General features: G+C 54.4%; 1 protein-coding gene across 1 annotated transcript in view; it reads right to left on the reverse strand.

The window, feature by feature from the left end:
- The window catches only part of PDE2A (phosphodiesterase 2A), an 818,679-nt gene that overhangs the window by 543,953 nt on the left and 259,926 nt on the right, over positions 1-14,800 (reverse strand). The gene's annotated exons all lie outside the window — the stretch shown is intronic.

Below are 14,800 nucleotides of genomic sequence, written 5' to 3' on the forward strand. Positions count from 1 at the left end.
TCAGACATATCAACCCCCAAGGACTGAAACCGTTGAGATTTGGCAGTTCTGGACCAAAAAAGTGAATTTATGGAATACTAGCTGAAAGTACCCAGCGTTGCTCGGGAATTCTAAGGCCTCGGCCATGTTACTTGCTTGCTGGCGGAAGCGCGCTGAGGCGCGCTCCCGCTCAGCACTGAGCCCCTACAGCCGCAATTAGAGCGGCTTTAGTAGGGGCTCACCTGCGCTTCCGCGCGCTTGCGGAAACGCAGGTCTTAGGGGAATTTAAAATTCCCCCGCTTGCCGGCGAGACAGGCCGGTCACGTGAGCGGTTCGCCCAATGAGGGCGAACCAGCTCCGTGACGTCACTGGCCCGCCCCCGGCCAGTGACGCGCCCGCCCCCGGACCGCCCCCTGACGGCTGCTGAGAGCGCTTGCGGTAAGCAACCGCAAGGCCAGGGAAAGCACCCGCTTTCCCTGCGCCTCAGCGCGGCTCAGCACGCCAGCAGGGACCGTGGACTCGGCCTTAGAAACCAACCCCATCCCTGCCCTCCTCCTCCACTCACCCCTCTTACCCCCTTCTCTCTCCCTCCCCTCACTTTCCCTTAATACTGTACCTCATGATGTCCCCAATTCTTTCCGCCTCTCTCTCCTCCAGCATTTTTACTTTCTACTCACGTTTCAACCAACTTCCTCTCTTTCTTTCTTTCTTTGTCTGCTTTCTGTGTAAACTTTATAGCTCTCGGACTCTCCTTATCTGCCACCAGGCTATGTGCATTATGAAGTCACCACTATGATGTCACCACCCCGTGGCTGCTTTGCTTGAGAAATTGTAATAACTCATAGCATTAAAAATAGATTGTATCCAAACATAAGACAAAAATTAGCTTCTTGATCTCAGTAACCTTCGTGCAACATTTTGTTACGGTATCTAAAGATAGGGGTGCAGAAACTTTTGCTCCTGCGCCCCTCTGCCTCATGTCCTCCCTTCGCTCAGTGCGGCATCAAATGACACGCGGGGTCATATGATGTCACGTGACCCACGGCGTCATTTGACACCGCGCTTCTGTGGCAACACGCGTATCACGTCATGCCGCATGAGCTCGCGGCATTATTTGATGCCGCGTTGCCATGGAGACGCTTCCAGAATCGGCTGGAGCAAGGTAAGTTGAGGTTCCAGAAGCCTCACGCGATCCCCCGGCATTTCATTTTAATGCCTTGGGGAAGAGCGCTGGGCCTCTGAACTTCGCGCGCCCCCCAGTTTGAGCACCCCTGTCTTAAGAGGTGTCCAAATGCATCGCAAACAGACAACTTTCCAAAATATATAATATATCATCGAAATTTACCATTGAGACCACACTGAAGTCTATGAGACTGCTCACGCTAACAATAAATTGGTGAAAATGACCCCTAATTAGTGAGACTCGCAGAGAGAGGCAGCGGTGACCGAAATTCTGAACCCGTTAACGTTCGGGGACAGCTCTGCGCACCCCGGTTTAGAAAGTTGTGAACAATATTGATGCTGTAATAGAAAAAAAGTAGAAGAGACCACTTTTTAATATAAATCCAACATTCTCTAAGAAGCAACGGAATGGGGGGAGTCTGGCGACAGAAAAGCAGCGATTCTCCCTATCCCGGCTACCGTCCCCCTGCAATCACAGAGCAAACTCCCACTGCAAAACACGGGGTACGGAAGCAGTGCTGAGCGTCTGCGCACTGTGTTCTGCGTGTGGCTTCAGTCCAGTCTCAGTAAAGGACCGGCCTGTGACAGCTCTCACTGATTTGGGGTCAGTCTCACTGATTTTTAGCATCAGCATCTCACAGTAATCAGTGGAGTCTCACAAACCTGCACATTTTCATTAAAATTCTATTTGGGGGGGTGGGGAGGGGGCAGTTCCCCCAAATGCCACTGGTTTCAGTCCGGGGGTGCTGGCAGCTCTCATGCTGAAACACTCTGGGGGTTCTTTATTTCCGCTCACGGTTGAAGATCACCCCATTGGCTCTTTCCCACGTGCGAGTTTTGTGTTTTTAAAGGAAAATGATAAACTGGCGATCCCCCCTCCCCACCCCCCCCCCCCCCAAAGTGTATTAACATCTGGTTCAAATAATACCCATCTTCACAAAACCGGATTCAGGATCACTGCCAGGCTTACAAGGTAATGACATCTAGCAACTCATTTAGAGCAGTTAACCCTTTGAGTGCTGGACGGGAACATCTCCCCCAAAGTGTCGGCCCCCGTGACGTAGTGCAGGGGTGGGCGGCTTCAGTCCTCAAGGGCCACCAACAGGTCAGGTTTTCAGGATATCCCTGCTTCAGCACAGGCGCCTCAATCAGCCACTGATTGAGCCACCTGTGCTGAAGCAGGGATATCCTGAAAACCTGGCCTGCTGGTGGCCCTTGAGAACTAGAGTGGACCACTGCTGACGCAGTGGCACTCAAAGAGTTAATGAACAGAATGTGTCACAATTAGGACTTGATACGCTGTGGTTCTGATGCCAGAGACCAGGAAATAACATTTCAGATCATAATGACGTTTGGAATAAAAATACGCATTCTATAAACGACTCCGCTCGTTAACCCCTTCCCTGGCAGAGAGGCCTGCGTGGCATTGAAATGTGTCGCGGGTGCTTCTGGCAGCAGAAGGGTGAGACGTATGCATATAAATAGGTCCCCTCGTTTACTGGCGCGGTGTATTCTTAGAGACTCAGATCTGGCCGGGAGAGATTGTGCTATTCACAAGTATTGGCAAGAGATTCACAAGAGATTGTGCTATTCACAAGTAAGCACCAGAAACAGGCTGACAAACCGGATCGGGCTTTACTGGTTCTGCACATCTTTAACCCCGGCTGTGCTGGAAAGCTGTGCTATACAGTCAAGCGAAAGCTTACAGGGGTCCCATGTTACAATGGACTCAATGACACTATTCCCAGGTCTCTATTACTTCTCGGCCATACAGTAGGCAATGGCGTTGGCGGCAAAAATTTGGTGCGCGGTAGAATAGAATGGACAAAGGAGCAAAAGGTGACGCACGGCAGGTGCTCATTTGCATGCCATTACCCAGAATCCTTTCCTGCAGAGGAAGCACTGTATGCTAAGAGATAACAGGGAAGGGCAGGGTTGCAGACCCGTCAGACGGGATTTTTATTTCTGTACACACAGCTAGAAATTCTCTAACTATTCTCAAGTTTTAGGAACCGTCTCATAGTGGCCAAAGCGGGAATAAACAAGAGCAATCGGAAACATTATAATGCCCAGTACGGTATTTAAGTCTTGCGGCTGTAAAACCCAAGGCGCTCCAGGTTTGGCAAAGGAAAACAGAGCTTGAGGTTCTCTCTTTCCGGGATAAATGCGCCGCTGTGTTTTGTTCCAGCCGGGAGACTTTGCTAAACTGACCATAACAAGGTCCCCCCGTTCTTCAGCAGACGCGTGAGACGACGACGCTACGTTTCTGTGGGGTCGGTGCAGGGAGCAGACTGTAATAATGCCAGGTAGCGGGGCCGGCTGGTAATATCGCTGGGCTCGGTGCAAGACATGTGGCGCGGGTCCCCTCAGCTTCTCCTCCGCCATCTCTTCCTTCAGCGTCCCTCATCGTGGCGTCGTGACGTCAAGTGGCACCGCATTGCCATGACAACTGGGCCGTGGCAAAGTGATGCCGCATGGCGTCGCGACGTCCCGTTGTCATGGCAACGCGATGCCATGATGAGGGACCCTGCAGGAAGAGATGGAGAAGGTAAGAGAGAGTCACAGTGGCCCCGCGCCCTACCCCGGCAATCACTTTTAATTGTTGTGCGGATGAGCGCAGGGCCTCAGTAACCGCAGGGCTTGGTGCACCCCCCATCACGGCCAGGTAGCACGGTACACAAAAAATCAGCATACCGTACAATTTTCAAGCTCTACTAACCACTTAGCGCCTAGCAAGATACACCTACCTTGCACTAATCACCTAAAGGGTGACATACAGTATAGGGTTGCCAGGTGCGACGCACTCGACACACACACACACACCTCTTTCCGCTCTCTGCTCTATGCTGTTTCCTCCTCTCCTTGGCCCCACCATCAGGCTCCTGACACCTCCTCCTGATTGGATGCATTACACCGCAGCAGCCAATCAGGATGGAGGAAGCTGCCCAGCCCCCTAGCAACAGCCCTGCCCTCTCCCTGCTCGGGGAAATCCCGTGGCCCTCCCCAAGCCGGTCAGGTCACTATGTCCAGAGAGGTAATACCGGTATACACATACATGTCCAGAGAGGTAATACCGGTATACACATACATGTACAGAGAGGTAATACCGGTATACACATACACGCCCAGAGAGGTAATACCGGTATACACATACACACCCAGAGAGGTAATACCGGTATACACATACACGCCAAGAGAGGTAATACCGGTATACACATACACGCCCAGAGAGGTAATACCGGTATACACATACACGCCCAGAGAGGTAATACCGGTATACACATACACGCCCAGAGAGGTAATACCGGTATACACATACACGCTCAGAGAGGTAACACCGGTATACACACACACACCCAGAGAGGTAATACCGGTATACACATACACGCCCAGAGAGGTAATACCGGTATACACATACACGCCCAGAGAGGTAATACCGGTATACACATACACGCCCAGAGAGGTAATATCGGTATACACATACATGTCCAGAGAGTTAATACCGGTATACACATGCACGCCCAGAGAGGTAATATCGGTATACACATACATGTCCAGAGAGTTAATACCGGTATACACATGCACGCCCAGAGAGGTAATACCGGTATACACATACACGCCCAGAGAGGTAATACCGGTATACACATACACGCCCAGAGAGGTAATACCGGTATACACATACACGCCCAGAGAGGTAATACCGGTATACACATACACGCCCAGTATAACCTCATTTTTTACTGGACAGTGTCCAAATACAGGACAGTCCGGTTCAATACTGGACGCCTGGCAACCCTAGTGACATACAACACAAGCATCAGGGAACAACAAAAAAACCCCCATGGTATTTTCAAAGATATCTGGATTTACCTGCTTGAAAAAAATCCAAGCAACAAGATTCCACAGAGCAAATTGGATACTATAAAAGGTCAAAACAATGCTACCGAACACAGGGAGGGACTTATCCCCCTCCCTTTGCCTGCCTGTTTTATACTATTTCCAGGGAAAACTTTATCCACAGTGACAACGGACTTTCCTTGCTTCCTAAATCGGATGATATAAAAGTCTATATTTAAATATACATGTTTCCTGCTCTATCTTCCTTTTACGAAGGAATTGGGTACTCCACATTGGTAAAGGACAATTGAGAGTTCTATTTTTTGATTTGCGGCAAATATATTGATTAAGCTTAATCAAGGTTCAGGTTCTATACTGCGATTCATGTTTTATCATTTGTTTTTGAATAAATTGAGTATTATTTTATATATATTTAATATTTCATATGCTTTGTTCTCTAGGGACCTCGACTTAACCATTGGGTCAACATAATATAAGAAAATGTATACCTATTTGAGACTTCGTGCGCCAGAATTTTTTCCCCGTTACCAGGCAAAATATCCCTGGGTATTTGAATGGCATACATAATACACATATTTGTATACTAAATATATTACATAGTTTCATTGTTTCATAGTTTTAGTTACACAGTTACATAGCAGATGAGGTTGAAAAAAGACGTGCGTCCATCAAGTTCTACCTATGCTAAATTTAGACGATTGATACTTTATCCTATATCTATACTTACTTATTGATCCAGAGGAAGGCAAACAAAAAAACCCAGTGTCATATCATCCAATGATGTCTCATAAGGGGAAAAATAAATTCCTTCCTGAATCCAAATATTTGCAAACAGATTACTACCTGGATCAACAGCCTTCCCATGTTTACTTATTTGGTATATCCATGTATACTTTCCTTTCTAAAACGATGTCCAACCTTTTTTTGAAGATATCTACTGTATCTGCCATCACAGTCTCCATGGGTAATGAATCCCACATTTTAACTGCCCTTACTGTAAAGAACCCTTTCCTTTGTTGCTGGTGAAATCTCCTTTCTTCCAACCTTAAAGGATGACCCCGTGTTCTTTGTACTGGCCGTGGGATAAATAGTTCATTATATATATATATACAGCTCAACCCCGTTATAACGCGATCTGTTACAACACGAATCCGCTTATAACGCGATCCTAGCGCGGCTCCCAATTTTCATATTTATGAAAACTTTACAACACGATTATTGGTGTCTTAAATACTTTATTGTACAATGCATACAATTGTACATTATTTCTAACGCGATCCGCTTATAGCGCGATGTGATTCTTTGGACCCCAAGCACAGCGTTATAAGGGGGTTGAGCTGACTATATATGTATATATATATATACTGTATATATATATATATATATATATATATATATATATATATATATATATATATATATATATATATATATATATATATATATATATATATATATATATATATCATTTAACCCTGTGAAAGGGCATCAAGAGAGCTGTGCCCCATTGTGCAACTCCCCAGGGGGCCGCCGACGTATTGAGCAGCCAAGGTTGGGGTGGGCAACTCCGGTCATCATGGGCCGCCAACAAGTCAGGTATTAGGGATATCCCCGCTTCAGCACAGTTGGCTCGTCCTTTGAGTGTCCCAGGACATATTCGCTGCGTCCCGCTGGGGACCGGCACTCCGGAGAGCCCCCGTGGTGTAGCGATTACCGGGTTAGATCGCCCCCTGCGTTCCCGTGCAGCGCAGGACGCCGTTCCAACCTGCGAGGGAAACGGAGGAGGAGAATCCAAAAACGGTGCCGCGGTCACACGACGGCTAGTGAAAGCGGTCACGTGACCGCGCGGTGCCCGTGGGGCCGTAGCAGTCAGGTCCCGCGATCCCTCCGGTACTCAAAGGGTTAAAGCAGCAGTCCGTGCTGATTGCACGCTTATTTGTTTTACTTCCGGACCTTTCCCATGCTGTTTTTTTTTTAATTGTGATGCTCCGCTGTTGACATGTGACATGTCTGAGGTTATACTGCACATGCAGCTCTCCCCACAGCCCAGTACAGCCTAACGGATTCTTTTTTGCTTGTATTTCCCGAGCAGGACATTCTCAGGGGGCAAAATACTAACATTTTAGGAGTTCATCTCGTACCGGCTCCATGGAGGGTAGCAGACGGGGGGATTGCGGTGGTAAAAGAAAACAAAGTGAGTTTGTGACATCTCATTATAACTTTTCCTCGTCCAGATACTCCCCAATTCCCAAGCAAGTGACATTAAATTGGAGCATAGCAGCTAAATACAGGGGGGCTCATCTCCAGTCCGCGAGCCCCCCCCCTCACTCCCCCCAACAGGTCAGGTTGTTTAGGATATCCCAGCTTCAGCACAGGTGGCTCAAACAGAGGCTCAGTTGAAGCCATCTGTGCTGAAGCAGGGACTGATTGAGCCACCTGTGCTGAAGCAGGGATATCCTGAATACCTGACCTGTTGTGGGGGGCTTGAGGACTGGAGTTGAGCCCCCCGGCTTAATATATTGATGCAAAAAGACGCGGGGCGGGGTGAAAATGCCTCTGTCGGCATCAACACTGCCCCAAAATTGCCCTGATAATCTCGCACAGCGCGGTTCGTTTCCTAGAGTCTCTGAGCTGCGAAACTGGGTCAGAACCGCACGCACACACTGGGTCAGAACCGCACGCACAAACAACCCCTGGTGTTTATAAAAGTAACAGGATCTGTTTCAATGTAATTAGTGGGGCACGAAGGGTTATTCATCCAGGTCTCCCGGGCTGCAAAACAGAGACAAAACTGAGCGGATTATCTCGTCTGATGAAGTCTGCGGCTTTTCTCTGGGTTGTCCGCAGCCGGGAGCTGTTGGTCGGATATAGTGCTGCATTTGCCACGGACGTGCTGTAGTTCTGCAGCTGGGGGGGGCAGGGGGGGGGGGGTGCGACAAACCTTCTCCCGACACCAGGGAGAGGTGGTGCTGCCGGGAGACCCTTTCACACACCGGAGGGGCCTGCCATGCATTGCACGGCACTCTTTTACTTACAGGGTTACATCGGCATGACCCCCTTATAGTTGAATATTTAACCCTTTCGACGGCAAGCTCAGTTTAAAGAGGTGTAAAGGTGCCCCCCCCCCCCAGTCACAAGCAGCCCTCCCCCGAAGGTGTTGCTAACCCCTCCAAGTGCCGGAAGGGTTAACAGCCTTCCTTTTAAGTGGGGACCCCTTTGTAAGAGGGGGCACTGGGCTATTACTAGCCACGATCCAGTATGTGGCTGGCACTGACAGGGTTAATAGCACGCTCCCATCAGAGGCCGCCTTTTACTGTAAGAGGGGCGGCTGCCATGTGTCCCCGGGGGCAATCGCCCAAACATTTACTGCCCATGTATCTTACGCGCGCCCCTTGTAGGCACGGGAATAATTAACACCTTCCCTGCCGGAGGGGATCGCAGGGTGTTACGGCGCCCGTACACATGCGGGGCCCGGCTCCCGGGGGAGGCGCCCGTACGCATGCGGGGCCCGGCTCCCGGGGGAGGCGCCCGTACACATGCGGGGCCCGGCTCCCGGGGAAGCGCCCGTACACATGCGGGGCCCGGCTCCCGGGGGAAGCGCCCGTACACATGCGGGGCCCGGCTCCCGGGGGAAGTACCCGTACACATGCGGGGCCCGGCTCCCGGGGGAAGTGCCCGTACACATGCGGGGCCCGGCTCCCGGGGGAAGTGTCCGTACACATGCGGGGCCCGGCTCCCGGGGGAAGTGTCCGTACACATGCGGGGCCCGGCTCCCGGGGGAAGGCTTATTTGCCATAAATGTTCCAAGAATAGAGAAGGAAACGATGGTATTAAAGTCCCAGGCAGGTGATACCCCCGCCCCGCCCCCCCCCCCACCCACCCACCCACCTGCCTCACTGCTAAGTGAATCTTGTTTGGAAGAGGGGGGTAGCTGCCCCCCTACTCAATGCAATATGACACCCCTTTATGTCCACACCCTACCAACCTTACCGGATCCAGTGGTGTGGCCATACTCCGTCCTGATCTATACTCCATCCCACAGTGAGCAGGCACTTTACCTCTTGTGTTTCAACACTGCCTCTTATTCGCTCTAGATCAGGACTGGCCAACTCCCGTTCCCAGGGGCCACAAACGGGTCAGGTTTTCAGGATATCCCAGCTTCGGCATACGTGGTTCAGTCAACAACTGAGCCACCTGTGCTGAAGCAGGGATATCTCTTCATCCTGACCTGGTGGTGGCCCTTGGGGACGGGAGTTGACCCACCCCTGCTGTAGAGCGTAAGCTCCCAGGATCAGGGCCCTCGTTCCCTTCAGTATCTGTCTGTGCCTGCCTGTCCTTATTCGTATGCCACTCAGTTGATGTAATCGATGTCACTCTGTACGCCCGTTGTACCGCGCTGCGGAATATGTTGGCACTTTACAAATAAATGATAATAACAAAGATCCCCATCATGAGCAGACCTGGTGCCTCTGCAAAGAGTCCCCTCCCAGCACTGAAAGAGTTATTACTGGGAGTGTGTAACCCGCTCGGCACTGACAGCTGCTTCTGCAGAGAACTTTCCGCCGTTACAAGGGGGGATTTGCAAAGACTCCGGTTTTATAATTAGATGCCAAGGGCTATTGTGGAAAGTCCAGGGCAACGGAGCTCCCAGGTCATGGCACGTCCAGTGACCGAGAGAGCCGGTCACGGCCGGGGAGAGGCAGAGCCCCGCTCACGGACGGGGAGAGGCAGAGTCCCGCTTACGGACGGGGAGAGGCAGAGTCCCGCTTACGGACGGGGAGAGGCAGAGTCCCGCTTACGGCCGGGGAGAGGCAGAGTCCCGCTTACGGCCGGGGAGAGGCAGAGCCGCGCTTACGGCCGGGGAGAGGCAGAGCCCTGCTCACGGACGGGGAGAGGCAGAGTCCCGCTCACGGCCAGGGAGAGGCAGAGTCCCGCTCACTGCCGGGGAGAGGCAGAGTCCCGCTCACGGCCGGGGAGAGGCAGAGCCGCGCTTACGGACGGGGAGAGGCAGAGCACCGCTCATGCCGGGGAGAGGCAGAGTCCCGCTCATGCCGGGGAGAGGCAGAGTCCCGCTCTCTGCTGGGGAGAGGCAGAGCCGCGCTCACGGCCGGGGAGAGGCAGAGTCCCGCTCACGGCCGGGGAGAGGCAGAGCCGCGCTCACTGTTGGGGAGAGGCAGAGTCCCGCTCATGGACGGGGAGAGGCAGAGCCCCGCTCACTGCTGGGGAGAGGCAGAGCCGCGCTCACTGCCGGGGAGAGGCAGAGCCCCGCTCACTGCTGGGGAGAGGCAGAGTCCCGCTCACGTCCGGGGAGAGGCAGAGCCCCGCTCACTGCTGGGGAGAGGCAGAGTCCCGCTCACGTCCGGGGAGAGGCAGAGTCCCGCTCACTGCTGGGAAGAGGCAGAGTCCCGCTCACAGCTGGGGAGAGGCAGAGCCGCGCTTACGGACGGGGAGAGGCAGAGCCCCGCTCATGCCGGGGAGAGGCAGAGTCCCGCTCACTGCTGGGGAGAGGCAGAGCCCCGCTCATGCCGGGGAGAGGCAGAGTCCCGCTCACTGCTGGGGAGAGGCAGAGCCGCGCTCACTGCCGGGGAGAGGCAGAGTCCCGCTCACGGACGGGGAGAGGCAGAGCCCCGCTCACTGCTGGGGAGAGGCAGAGTCCCGCTCACGTCCGGGGAGAGGCAGAGCCGCGCTTACGGACGGGGAGAGGCAGAGCCCCGCTCACTGCTGGGGAGAGGCAGAGTCCCGCTCACTGCCGGGGAGAGGCAGAGTCCCGCTCACTGCTGGGGAGAGGCAGAGCCGCGCTCACTGCCGGGGAGAGGCAGAGTCCCGCTCACGGACGGGGAGAGGCAGAGCCCCGCTCACTGCTGGGGAGAGGCAGAGTCCCGCTCACGTCCGGGGAGAGGCAGAGCCGCGCTTACGGACGGGGAGAGGCAGAGCCCCGCTCACTGCTGGGGAGAGGCAGAGTCCCGCTCACGGACGGGGAGAGGCAGAGCCCCGCTCACTGCTGGGGAGAGGCAGAGTCCCGCTCACGTCCGGGGAGAGGCAGAGCCGCGCTTACGGACGGGGAGAGGCAGAGCCCCGCTCACTGCTGGGGAGAGGCAGAGCCCCGCTCACTGCTGGGGAGAGGCAGAGCCGCGCTTACGGACGGGGAGAGGCAGAGCCCCGCTCACTGCTGGGGAGAGGCAGAGCCGCGCTTACGGACGGGGAGAGGCAGAGCCGCGCTCACTGCCGGGGAGAGGCAGAGTCCCGCTCACGTCCGGGGAGAGGCAGAGCCGCGCTTACGGACGGGGAGAGGCAGAGCCCCGCTCACTGCTGGGGAGAGGCAGAGCCCCGCTCACTGCTGGGGAGAGGCAGAGTCCCGCTTACGGACGGGGAGAGGCAGAGTCCCGCTCACGGCCAGGGAGAGGCAGAGCCCCGCTCACGCCCGGGGAGAGGCAGAGTCCCGCTCACGGCCGGGGAGAGGCAGAGTCCCGCTCACGGCCGGGGAGAGGCAGAGTCCCGCTCACGGCCGGGGAGAGGCAGAGTCCCGCTCACTGCCGGGGAGAGGCAGAGCCCCGCTCACTGCTGGGGAGAGGCAGAGTCCCGCTTACGGACGGGGAGAGGCAGAGTCCCGCTCACGGCCAGGGAGAGGCAGATCCCCGCTCACTGCCGGGGAGAGGCAGAGTCCCGCTCACTGCCGGGGAGAGGCAGAGTCCCGCTCACGGCCAGGGAGAGGCAGAGCCCCGCTCACTGCCGGGGAGAGGCAGAGTCCCGCTCACTGCCGGGGAGAGGCAGAGCCGCGCTCACGGCCGGGGAGAGGCAGAGCCGCACTTACGGACGGGGAGAGGCAGAGCCCCGCTTACGGACGGGGAGAGGCAGAGCCCCGCTCACTGCTGGGGAGAGGCAGAGTCCCGCTCACGGACGGGGAGAGGCAGAGCCCCGCTCACTGCTGGGGAGAGGCAGAGTCCCGCTCACGTCCGGGGAGAGGCAGAGCCCCGCTCACTGCTGGGGAGAGGCAGAGCCGCGCTTACGGACGGGGAGAGGCAGAGCCCCGCTCACTGCTGGGGAGAGGCAGAGCCGCGCTTACGTCCGGGGAGAGGCAGAGCCGCGCTTACGGACGGGGAGAGGCAGAGCCCCGCTCACTGCCGGGGAGAGGCAGAGCCCCGCTCACTGCCGGGGAGAGGCAGAGTCCCGCTCACGTCCGGGGAGAGGCAGAGCCGCGCTTACGTCCGGGGAGAGGCAGAGCCGCGCTTACGGACGGGGAGAGGCAGAGCCCCGCTCACGGCCGGGGAGAGGCAGAGCCGCGCTCACGGCCGGGGAGAGGCAGAGCCGCGCTTACGGCCGGGGAGAGGCAGAGCCGCGCTTACGGCCGGGGAGAGGCAGAGCCGCGCTTACGGACGGGGAGAGGCAGAGCTGCGCTCACGGCCGGGGAGAGGCAGAGTCCTGCTCACGGCCGGGGAGAGGCAGAGTCCCGCTCACTGCCGGGGAGAGGCAGAGCCACGCTTACGGACGGGGAGAGGCAGAGCCCCGCTCACTGCCGGGGAGAGGCAGAGCCGCGCTCACGGCCGGGGAGGGGCAGAGTCCCGCTCACGGCCGGGGAGAGGCAGAGCCCCGCTCACTGCCGGGGAGAGGCAGAGTCCCGCTCACTGCCGGGGAGAGGCAGAGCCGCGCTTACGGACGGGGAGAGGCAGAGTCCCGCTCACTGCCGGGGAGAGGCAGAGTCCCGCTCACTGCCGGGGAGAGGCAGAGTCCCGCTCACTGCTGGGGAGAGGCAGAGTCCCGCTCACGGCCGGGGAGAGGCAGAGCCGCGCTTACGGACGGGGAGAGGCAGAGCCCCGCTTACGGACGGGGAGAGGCAGAGCCGCGCTTACGGACGGCGACACTGTCTGTTAACAGATTCTAATGACATTCTCCAGAGGACAAACAAACTAAAGAGAGAGCAAATAAAGCCAGCAGCATAACAACACCTCGGTTATCTCTCACTCTGCGGTAGGGTGGCCGTCTGACCCCACACCACCCAAAAAAGGGTCTAGGTCTCTAAAATTAATAAAAAGAATTCAACCCTTTCCGTGACAGAGGGATATATAAAAAAAATTGACACTGAAAGGGTTATTTTTTTCTATTAACTCAAATGACAGCTGCAGAGCCTTTAAATGTTGCCCCTTTGGAAATCCCCATCCCCACTGAAAAAGAATATGCTGCAGTACATAGCAGTGTTGTGTATGACGGCATGCTTCTAACTCAATTAGAGAAGGGGAAACCAAATAAGGGGACAACTTAAAATCTCAGGCACTAAAAATGGTTTATAGTCCTGTCAACTCTAAAGTTTTTTTCAGGGCTTTGTAAAGGGTACGTACCACTGTGCAACGTGCCTTCACTGAAAATCAACATGCTGCAACACTGAGCAGTGGTGAGTATGACTGTTTCTGACTAAAGCTGCTGCTTCAAGGATAAAAATATTACCAAGGATGACGATAACTTCAGGCACCTGCTGCTCTGTTAAAACACCAGATGAGAACCCCTTACTGTGCAGCAGGATTGTATTGTAGTTATTACAGAGTGGAAGGATCCTCCTGTTGGGTATTACAGAGTGGAAGGACCATCCTGTTGGGTATTACAGAGTGGAAGGATCCTCCTGTTGGGTATTACAGAGTGGAAGGACCATCCTGTTGGGTATTACAGAGTGGAAAACCTCCTGTTGGGTATTACAGAGTGGAAGGGCCCTCCTGTTGGGTAATACAGAGTGGACAGACCTCCAGTTGGGTATTACAGAGTGGGGGGACTCTCCTGTTGTGTATTACAGAGTGTAAGGACCTCCTGTTGGGTAATACAGAGTGGAAAGACCTCCAGTTGGGTATTACATAGTGAACATACATCCTGTTGGGTAATACAGAGTGGAAAGACCTCCAGTTGGGTATTACATAGTGAACATACATCCTGTTGGGTATTACAGAGTGGAAGACCTCCTGTTGGGTATTACAGAGTGGAAGGGCCCTCCTGTTGGGTAATACAGAGTGGAAAGACCTCCAGTTGGGTATTACAGAGTGGGGGGACTCTCCTGTTGTGTATTACAGAGTGTAAGGACCTCCTGTTGGGTAATACAGAGTGGAAAGACCTCCAGTTGGGTATTACATAGTGAACATACATCCTGTTGGTTATTACAGAGTGGAACGGCCCTCCTGTTGGGTAATACAGAGTGGAAAGACCTACTGTTGGGTATTACAGAGTGGGGGGACTCTCCTGTTGTGTATTACAGAGTGTAAGGACCTCCTGTTGGGTATTACAGAGTGTAAGGACCTCCTGTTGGGTATTACAGAGTGGGAGGACCCTCCTGTTGGGTATTACAGAGTGGAAGTACTCTCCTATTGGGTATTACAGAGTGGGAGGACCCTCCTGTTGGGTATTACAGAGTGGGAGGACCCTCCTGTTGGGTATTACAGAGTGGAAGTACTCTCCTATTGGGTATTACAGAGTGGGAGGACCATCCTGTTGGTTATTACAGAGTTGAAGGACCATCTTGTTGGTTATTACAGAGTTGAAGGACCATCTTGTTGGTTGTTAATGGGGTTAGGGAAAAACAAAGCTAGGAAAGGAGAGATGAAACATTTCAGGCCAGGAGATGCTCTGCAGACTGTAGCCACTTTAGTTCTGAAGATGGTGGTATATACAGATACCCTGCACCATTATACACTGCAGCATGTCCATGTTCACAGGACTAGGGTTAAAATGTCCTCCCTGCCAAACAGGCAAAGCCATTTTAACCCCTCGTTGCCAGAGGGGCCAGCATCGCATTATTGGCTCGCCC

Source organism: Ascaphus truei, chromosome 3 (genome assembly GCF_040206685.1).
Source record: "Ascaphus truei isolate aAscTru1 chromosome 3, aAscTru1.hap1, whole genome shotgun sequence".
NCBI classification, from domain to species: Eukaryota; Metazoa; Chordata; class Amphibia; order Anura; family Ascaphidae; genus Ascaphus; species Ascaphus truei.